The following is a 10,737-nucleotide window of genomic DNA, read 5'->3' as shown; positions in this document are numbered from 1 at the left end:
GTCCCTGATGGAGCAGTAGAATGATGGGATGTAGAACTCAAATTCTAGTAAGAAGACCAGACTTAATGGTCTAACTGAGACTGGAGGCACCCCGGAAAGCATGGCCCCTGTTCTCCCTATCACCCCAGAACTAAAACAATTTCCGAGGCCAACTCTTCGGACAAGGATTGGACTGGACTGTGGGACACAAAGTGATACTTGTGAGGAGTGTGCCTCTTAGTCAAGTGGATACGAGACCAAAGGGGCGGCTTCTGTCTGGAGGTGAGATGGGAAGGCAGACAGAGTTAAGAGCTGGTTGAATGTTCATGGGGAATCAGGGGTGGAGGGGAGGAGTGTGCTGTCACAGAATGGGGAGAGTGGTTGGGATGTAAAGAAAAAAATTTTGTATGGGAGACTAACTTGAAATGTAAACTTCATTTAATTACAACAATAAAAAAAAAGAAATCAGAAGATGAATTTCATTGGGCAAATCTGCTACAAAAGACCTCTTTAAAGTGTTCAAAAGCAATGATATCACCTTGAAGACTAAGGTGTGCCTGACCCAAGCCATGATGTTTTCAATAGCATCACATGCATGCAAAAGCTGGAGGATGAATAAAGAAGGCTGAAGAAGAGTTGATGCCTTTAAATTATGGTGTTGGTGAAGAATATTGAATGTACCACGGATTGCCAAAAGAACGAACAAATCTGTCCTGGAAGAAGTACAGCCAGAATGCTCCTTAGAAGCAAGGATAGCTAGACTACGTCTCACATACGTTGGACGTGTTATCAGGAGATAGCAATCCCTGAAGAAGGACGTCATGCTTGGTAAAGTAGAGGGTCAGCAAAAAAGAGGAAGACCCTTGATGAGATGGATTGACACAGTGGCTGCAACAATGAGCTCAAGCATAGCAACGATTGTGAGGATGGTGAAGGACCGGGCAGTGTTTCGTTCTGTTGTACATAGGGTTGCTATTATTGGAACCAACTCCACAGCACCTAAAGACAACATACTCTTTTTTTTCCAAAATAAAAACAGCTTCTTAAAAATTACAAATATAACACGTTTGTAGGAAAATGCATGCAACAGACAGAAGTAGAAAGGAGAAAGTAAAAATCCTCCCAAATCCCATTACTCAGAGGTAATCACTGCAGACATTTTGGTGCTCTGCCTCCAGGTGGCTCTATGTTTATAGAAAATGTAACAAGGGGAGAAAATTGTAATCATTAGAATCTAAGAGGGCAAGACCTGTATTCCTCTGTATGTAGTGTTTACATGTAATTTCTTTCCTTTTTACAGAAGGAAAGGTACGCATATGCATGGTAAATAATACTACCAACCGTTAGCTTTCTCCCATTCCTCATCTACAGCGTCTTTCCCCAGAGGAAACCACTGTTACTGGTATTTTGTGTATCCGTCTAGAGAATTTTTTCCTTAGCATTGTATTCCTTTGAAAGGACATTAAAATTGTTTTATTTTGTAAGTTAATATATAGAAAAATCGACTTTTTGTTTTCAGTTTTATGAATTTTAACAACTGTAACCACCTCTGCAATCAAGATACGGAACAATTATGTCACCCAAAAGAAACTTTCTCATGCTATCCCTTTGTAGGCACACCCTCTCCCCAGCCCATATCTCTGGAAAGCACCGATTTGTCATTCAGCACTGTATTAGTTTCCTAGGGTTGCATAATAAAATACCGCGAACAGGGTGGCTTATAAGAACAAAAATTTATTGTCTCAGTTCTGGAGACTAGATGTCCAGATCCATGTGTGGGTCGGGCCATGCTCCCTCTGCGGTCTCTAGGAGAAGATCTTTTCTTGTCTCTCCTACCTTCTGGTAGCCCCAGGCGATCCTTGGCTTGTAGATGCACCTTCACATGGCTGTCTTTCCTCTGTCTCTCTGTATCTCTTCTCTTTTTTAAGGACACCACTCAGATTGATACCCTACTCTGGTATCACCTCATGTTAACTGATAACAGTTCAAAGATAGTGTTTCCAAAGAAAGGAGCCCTAGTGGCGCAGCCGTTAAAGCCCTCGGCTGCTGACCGGAAGTCAGCCGTTTGTACCCACCAGCCACTCCACAGGAGAAAGATGTGGCAGTCTGCTTCTGTAAAGATTTACAGCCTTGGAAACCTTATGGGACAGTTCTACTCTGTCCTATAGGATCGCTATGAGTCAGAATTGACTCGACCCCAATGCTCAATGGGGTTTTGCTTTGCTATTTCCAAAGAAGGTCATGGTCACAGGTACCAAGGGTTAGGAGTTCAACGTTATCTTTTTGGGGGACACAGTTCAATCCGTAACAAGCACTATTGTTTTGCATTCTTGAAAATGTCCTGAGATGGAATCATATAATATGTAACCTTTTGAGACTGGCTTTTCTCAGGCAGCATAATGCCTTTGAGAACCATCCATTTCAATAGTTCCTTCCTTCCTATGCTGAGTAGCATTCCACTGTATGACTGCACCACTGTTTATTTATATATTCACCCACTGGAGAACATCTGAGTTGTTTCCAGTTTGGGGCAGTTATGAATAGAGTTGCTATAAACATTTGCGTTCAGGTTTTTTGTGAACATAATTTTCCATTTCTCTCCAATCCGATACCTAACAGTGGGATTGGTGGGTAATATGGTGGGTATATATTTAACATTATAAACTGCCAAACTGTTTTCCAGAGTAGATGTACCATTTCGCATTCTTACCAGCAACGTATGAGAGTTCCAGTTGCTCCACATTTTCACCAGCACTTGGTATTGCCAGTGTTTTTATTTTAGCCATTGTGTGAAGTGCATAGCTGTATCTCACCCTGGTTTTAATTTGTATTTTCCTAGTGGAAACCGTGGTGGCATAGTGGTTAGGTGCTATGGCTGCTAACCAAAAGGTCAGCAGCTCAAATCCACCAGGCGCTCCTTGGAAACTCTATGGGGCAGTTCTACTCTGTCCTATAGGATCACTATGAGTCAGAATTGACTCGATGGTAACGGGTTTGGGTTTTTGAATGGCTAATGGGAATCCCTGGGTGATACAAATGTTAACATGCTGCCTACCAAAAGATTGGGAGTTCAGGTCCACACAGAGGAGCCTCAGAAGAAAGGCCTGGTGATCTACTCTCAAAAAATCAGTCTAGAAAACCCTTTGGAGCCCAGTTGTACTCTGACACACATGGGCTCACCATGAGTTGGAGTCAACTCAACAGCAACTGGTTTTTAATGGCTAATGATGTTAAACATCTTTTCATGTGCTTATTTGCCTTCTGTATATTCTCTTTGGTGACTTGTCTGTTCAAGTCTTTTGCTCATTTTATATTGGATTACTTGTCTTTTTCTTACTCCTGAATTTTGAGAGTTCTTTATATATTCTTGATGCACATTCTTTGTTGTATATGTGATTGGCAAATATTTTTTGCAGGCTGTAGCGTATGTTTTCATTCTCTTAACAGTGTCTTTCACAGAGCAAAAGTTTCTAATTGTGATGAAGTCTGGAAGAAATATTTTAATTTGAGTTTGGGTTAGAGGTAAAACCAGTGGCCAGTCTTACACCCAAGGAAGGATCAGAGGTTACAGATTTTCACAATGTTGGCTTATATAGCTAGACTGCCTCCCAGAATTGCAAAATGATGCCGCTTTCCCCACAATCTTGACAACACAGATGTTGTAAATCTTCTTCAATAGTTGAAAAGTGCTATTTCATTGCTCCTTTTACTTGCATTTTATTGATGACTAGTGAAGCATAACACCATTTTGTATGTTTATTAGTCATTTGGGTTTCTTTGATAGCTCGTTCATGCTTTTTGTAAGAGATGCTTTTTTAAACATGAGATAAGTCATGGGTAATTTTAGTAGGCATGTTACTGATTCTTTTAGTGAGACGAAGCAGAGCCATAGAAAACAGATACCACTGGATAGTACAAACATGGCTAATATTTATCTTTGAATCCAGAAGCTGTGGTACAATGAACAGAATTGTCCTGAAGTGGCACTGGAAGCTCAGTCGGGGTTGCCTGGACAACGAGCCAGTGGGGACAGGGCCATCTCCTGGTAGGAGGAGCTGCACCAAGCTCAGCTCCCACAGGTTGGGAGGCTCCCTCATCCCCCGAGTGACTACATTTCCATGGCCCCCAGGCCTCTAAGACGTGGGGAGCTGGAGTTCAGACAGCAACTCTGAACAGCTGGCACCTCACATCCAGATGGCCAGCACCCAAGCAGCCCATGGGTTCCCCCACTCACAAGTCTGCTTTCTTACATTTGCTCCATAAAAAGGTAAAACAGGGGTGCAATGACCCTTCAACAGGACAGACTCATCCTGTAGATCCAGCAGAGCAGCCTGGCCCTGGCCCACCCCTCTGTGGGTAAGAGAACAATGGGGGACCCTGCCTTCTCCTTGCTTGTTGGTCCAGCCTTATAAGATGTCCCTTTCCCTAATCAAGCCTAATCCTAAACCCATACTGAGTGAAACACAATAGGTGATGATTGAGAAAGGCCCATGTGAATGACAGAAACAAGCTGAGCACCACCCAAGCCATTCCTCTGTCTCAAGTGCTGTTTATTGTTGGCCTGGGGACTAGGATGATCCTCCAAGCAGAGAAGTCCCTGAAGGATAATTAACAGTTGGCTATATAAACATTTTCATAGATTAAACCAACGAGGTCTACTCAGCTCTAGCTGAATTTAGACACCAAACTCTTCTTTTGATCAACTCCTAAGGACTCCTTTTTTATCTCGAAAAAAAATTGTTATTTTTATATTAGAATGAAAATGACTATATCTTGGAGTAGAAGATACAATTTGCATAACATTTCAAGATAAAACATAACACTTTAAAAGTCATTCATGTTATCATAGGCTATATAGGACTCCTCAAAATGTTCCCTCCCCTGAGAACATCTTCAGCAAAAAGTTTAAAAAGTGCTCATTTCAAGACAAATAGAATAAAAAGGAAGGGAGTGGCACAGTGGTTAAGCACTCAGAGATTAGGGTCAGAGAAGCGAGCAGAGATGGGGAAGATAGATGCCATGCTGAAGATCACCAAGAAGCCAAGAACAGAAGCTGAAAAGAAACGAGGAATTTCCGCCAGAACAAACAGAGAGAGGAAATCTTCCCCTAGAGCTGGCACCCTGAATTCAGACTTCTAGCCTCCTAAACTGTGAGAAAATAAATTTCTGTTTGTTAAAGCCATCTGCTTGTGGTTTTTGTGTTATAGCAGCGCTAGATAACTAAGACACCATTCTAAACTGTTGGTTCTTCCCTAAATGATACATATATCCAGTGCTGGGCCCTTTCCTTCTCTCATCTAGGTGGGAAACAAGCTCTCCTAGACCCTTTATCATTCATTTCAACTGCAGCCACTCAATATTCAATCTACTTGGAAGAGGCTTTGCCTTAGATGCCACAGGTCTGCCAGAGAGAGGAATGGACTAGCAGGGGTGCCCATGGGAAGGGCTTTGGCAGGGCTTGGTGACGGGCAAAGAAAAAGATGAAAGAGTTAAAGGTCACTCTGGAGTATTTGAATCCAGGCACATAGAAAGAGCTGTAAAAAGTGCTGTATTGTCAGTGCTAACAAGAATGTGGAAACAGATGACGTGGGAAACAGTGAACTCGGTACTTGCTGTTTGTTTTTAGTTCAACAGAAATTCTTAGCAGAGTTATCCTAGAGGGAGGGCTCCGTGTACAAAAAGGGTTGAGGAGATGGTAAGAGGTCAAGCCTAAGGAGTGGGATGAAGAATAGAAAAACTAGCCCAAGCTGTCCCAGCAGAGAATTCGCCTGAGACAGGAAGCGCAGACAGGTGCACTCCAAGGGGCTTAAGCAAATGGACCACTACGTGTCTGTCAGTTTGTCGTACTGGTGGCTTGTGTGTTGCTGTGATACTGGAAGCTTTGCCACCAGTATTTCAAATACCATAAATAAGGGTACAGACTCATGTGACCCAAGGGTCTAACCCAACAAAGCCTATTCCTTAAACCATGCCAGCTGGCATACAGACACCCCCCGGCTTACAAACATCCAACTTACGTACAACCTGTAGTTAGGAACCAACCCCGGTAAAGTGTATTATATTGAAAATCCCAGGTACATACAATGGTTTGTAATAACAAATGGGCACATTTTGCGATGAGCATCAAAACATTATTATTATTATTACAGTATTATTATGTTAAATATGTTTAGTGAATCTGGAAATGTTTCTTTAATGTTTTTTATGCATAGAAAGATAGACTATATACTAAGACAAACATATGACTACCTGAAGTTAAATACGAACTGTACCTAACTGTTCTGACTTACATACAAGTCGACTTAAAGACAGATTTAGGAATGAAACTTGTTTGTAATTCAGGGACTGCCTGCATTAGAAAACCCATAAAAAACCCCATTGCCGACAAGTCGATTCCGACTCATAGCAACCCTATAGGACAGAGTAGAACTGCTCCATAGGGTTTCCAAGGAGCGCCTGGTAGATTTGAACTGCCGACCTTTTGATTAGCAGCCGAGCTCTTAACCACTGCGCCACCTGTGTTAGAATTCATTCTAAATCCTGGAACACTGTAGGTGATGACCTGGAAAGGCCCATGTGAATGACAGAAATACCGAGTCTCATACAGTCTGTTATGGGTTGATTTGTGCGTCTCCCAAAAAGATATGTTTAAGATCTCCGCACCTGTGAGCCTTACTTTATTTGGAAATAGCATCTTTACAAATGTAATTAGTTAACACGAGGTCATATTGGAGTAGGGTGGGCCCTAATCCTATATGACTGGTGTCCTTTGATTTAGGAAATAATATTGGAGTTATTATTCCCTCTCCTTGAGCATAGAGAATGTGACCCAGCTGGAGCTGGGCCCACAAGGACTCGCAAGAACACATCAACTGGGCCCTGAGGTGTAATGATAATAGCTAAAATAATCTTGGAAAATATCTTTTAGGGAAAATTTCACATAAAGTCAATCAAACAGAACACAAAAGATTTTCCACTCTTACCTTTTTCTATTAGCATTTAGTGAATAGAAATTTGTGGGACCAATGAAGACCCTCCTGACTCTCGTTACTGAAACCTGTACAAATGATTGTTAAGAAAGACAATTCAAAATGTAGGATCATGGTTTCTAGACAGTCTGTGAAAAGGTGAAGCTTTCAATGGTTTTGCCCATTTATAATGTTAATATATATTGATGGCTCTGTAAATGGTCTTTGGACTCAGGCAGACATGGCTGTGGCAGCATGCTTGTCCGTTTTCCCACTTTTGTCTGTTCCGTGATATTTCCTTGGACTCGGGCAGACATGGCTCTGGCAGCATGGTTGTCCGCCTCCCGCTTCTGCCCTTTTGAATATATGCCGAATAAAACTTTCTTTTTGCTTTACTCGGCTTTGTGATGTTCTTCCCCTACAACACCTTATAAGAAGAGACACAGAAACAGACAGACACACAGGGAAGACAGCCATGTGACAACAGAGGAGAGATTGGAATGATGCTGCCACAAGCCAAGGAACACCTGGGGCCACCAGATGATGGAAGGGGCAAGGGAGGAGCCTCTCTTAGAGGTTTCAAAGAGACCATAACCTGCTGACACCTTGATTTCAGACTTTTAGTCTCTTGAACTGTGAGAGAATAAATTTCTGTTCCCATAACCCATCCAGTTTGTGGTACTTTGTTAGCTCAGCCCTAGGAAATGAATATAAGGGCCATCCTTACAGGGCCTCAGAGGTCCTGGAACAATGGCCCAAATCACGAGTCCTCACCACGAAGGCCTGGACCTGCAGCCTTGGCATCACTTTTGGTCCCGCCCCAGAGCAACTGAATCTGAAACTCTGGGGGTGGGTCCCAGCAACCCGTGTTTTCACAAGCCTTCTAGGTGATGCTAATACAGCTCTAGCTTGAGAACCTCTGCCCTAGAGCACTGTGGGGAGCCCTGGAAGGTTTCTATCTTCCCTCTGGATGTTTCTATTCTGGGTGTTTCATTTCTCTCTTACTGTGGACAGGCTTTCTGCACTGCCCATCCTCCCCCATACCTCCACTACAGTCTTCAGGGTAGGAAATGGCCACCAGACACTCCCAGGTTTAAATCTCTCTCAGAGCACTAGCCAAATTGAGACTAGAACCCAATCCCAATTGCAAATGCTAGAGGAGGAACTCAGATGGCCCAACCTGTGTCCTCAAGTTTGTTCTCACTCTAACTTTTGAATGAGGAAGGCTGGGGTTGGGAAGGGCCAGCTTCCAGAAAAAAAGGAATGAGAAGGCAGAAAGAACAATGACTATCTGTCTTAGTTCTGTTGTGCTGCAATAACACAAATACCACAAGTGGCTGGCTTTAAAGAATAGAAATTTATTTTCTCACAGTTCTGGAGGCTAAAAGTCCACATCAAGGTCTCTGCCATGGTGAATCCTTCTGTGAGCCTCTCTCCTAGTTTCTAGTGTCTGCCGGCAATCCTTGCTTCCTTGTCTTGTAAATGACCCTCACATGATCTCTGTCTTCTCCTGTGTGTGTGTCTCTGTGTCTATTCTGCTCTTTTTATGACTCAGAAGTGATTAAGTTTAGGACCCACTGTGATGATCTAATTAACATAACAAAGAAAACTCTATTTCCCGATAGGATTACATCCACAGATATAAGAGTTAAGATTCCAACACATATGGGGGGGGGGTAGGGAGGAGACACAATCATAGAAACCCTTCTAAGAGATAATAAAAAAAATCTAGGTGACCAGTCTTCCTACTTTCCTGGGACTGTCCTGGTTTTAGCACTAAAAGTCTCACATCCTGGTAAACCCCTCAGTCCTGAGCAAACCAGTTTCGTTGGTCACTCTAGGACTAAACCAGGGGAGGCTTTCACTCTTGGGGAGGACACAAAAGGAAGAGAAAGTGTTGGTGAGATCCTCAACAGGGATATTTGGGGATGTTTGTGCATGATTGGGCTGTACTACTGCCATTCCTGCAATACTTGGGTCATTGTTGTTGCCCTCAAGTCGATTCCAACTCCTGGTGACCTCATGCGTGCAGAGTAGAACTGCTCCATAGAGTTTTCAAGACTATAATCGTTTGGAAGTAGATCATCATGCGTCTCCCAAGGCACATCTGAGTGGGTTTGAACTGCCAACCTTTCGGTTAGTAGTCCAGTATTTAACCATTTGCATCACCCAAGGACTCCTATGCTTGGGTCTAGACCTGCTCACAGAAGAATTAAAAAGAACAGTTGCCCTCGAGTCAATTCCGACTCATAGCAATGCTACAGGACAGAGTAGAAGCCATAGGGCTTCCAAGGTTGTAACTCTTTACATCATGCTTGGTAAACTAGAGGGTCAACAAATAAAGAGGAAGACCCTCAATAAAATGGACTGGCATAGTGGCAACAACCATGAGCTCAAACACAGCAACAATGGTAAGGATGGCACAGGACAGGGCAGCGTTTCATTCTGTTGTACATAGGGTCATTATGTGTTGGTTGCTATGAGTCGACGGCACCTAAGAAGAACAACAACAAACCTTTACAGAAGCAGACTGCCAGGTCCTTTCTCCTGTGGAGCGGGTGGTGGGTTTGAACTGCCAACCTGTCAGTTAGTAGCCAAGTGCTTTAACCACTGCGCCACCAAGGCTCCTTAAAAAGGAAGAATTGCCCTACTCCAAATGCCAGTAGTGCCCCTGCAGAGAACCTCTCCTGTAACAAAATGAAGGAAGGGCGGCTACCAATCAATTGCAAATTAAAATCACCTGGGAGCTATAGGGTCACTAAGATTTGGAATAGATCCGACAGCAAAGGGTTTGGTTTGGTTTTGGGGAGCTTTAAACAAGTGCCTAGATTGGAGCCCCAGCCAGACCCCAGAGTTTATTGGTCTAGGGAGGCACCCAGGCATTAGTATTTTTTTAAGTGCCACTCCTCCCCCAGGTGATTTGAACGTGCAGTCAGTGTTCAGCTCCAAAGTAACAATCAGAGAGGGATGAGCCTGGAAAAGTTGGAGTCTTGGAAGGTGAAGTATTTGGGTAAGAGGTAAGTTGGGAACCTCAGAGGTCATAGAAAGGTCTAGAAGGACGATGACGTGGGCTTTGGGTTTGTTCAGGGAAGGAAACTCTGGGGTCTAGACCCAGCAGTGTGGAAACAAAGAAGGTGTGTGCTCAGTGCCTACCTGAGTGGCAGGGAAAGTGACAGTCATAAGTGGGCCTAAATATCTAAGTTCTCCAGGAAGTAAGAGTTGGCTTATAAACACTTTGACCCTGGGAAACAGGGAGGTGCAGATGGTGTGGCAGAGGTCACAGGTGCCTAGCCGAGCCTTTGGCTGGTTTACTACCTCAGCATCTAGTTAAATACACTGTGCATCCAGGGTTTGTCAGGACTGTTGGTTTTTGGTAAAAACCTATGACTTATTTCGAAGTAACTCAGTAAGATACTAAGCTTGGAAGCCAGGAAATTTGGAAAACAACTACCTGGTCAACTAAATGGAAGAGATCCATACTTGCGACCATTCCAAATAAAGGTGATCCAACAGAGTGCTGAAATTATCGAATAACATCATTAATATCACACGAAAATAAAATTTTGTTGATGATCATTCAAAAGTGGTTGCAGCAGTACCTCAACAGGGAACTGCCAGAAATTCAAGCCAGATTCAGAAGAGGATGTAGAATCAGGGATATCATTGCTGATGTCAGATGGATCTGGGTTGAAGCAGAGAATACCAGAAAGATGTTTACCTGTGTTTTATTGACTATGCAAAGGCATTTGACTGTGTGGATCATAACAAATTATGGATAAACACTGCGAAG

This window comes from Trichechus manatus, unplaced genomic scaffold (genome assembly GCF_000243295.1).
Source record: "Trichechus manatus latirostris isolate Lorelei unplaced genomic scaffold, TriManLat1.0 scaffold00097, whole genome shotgun sequence".
Lineage (NCBI taxonomy): Eukaryota > Metazoa > Chordata > Mammalia > Sirenia > Trichechidae > Trichechus > Trichechus manatus.
The sequence above is the reverse complement of the archived record's forward strand: the minus strand, read 5'-3'. Positions refer to the sequence as shown.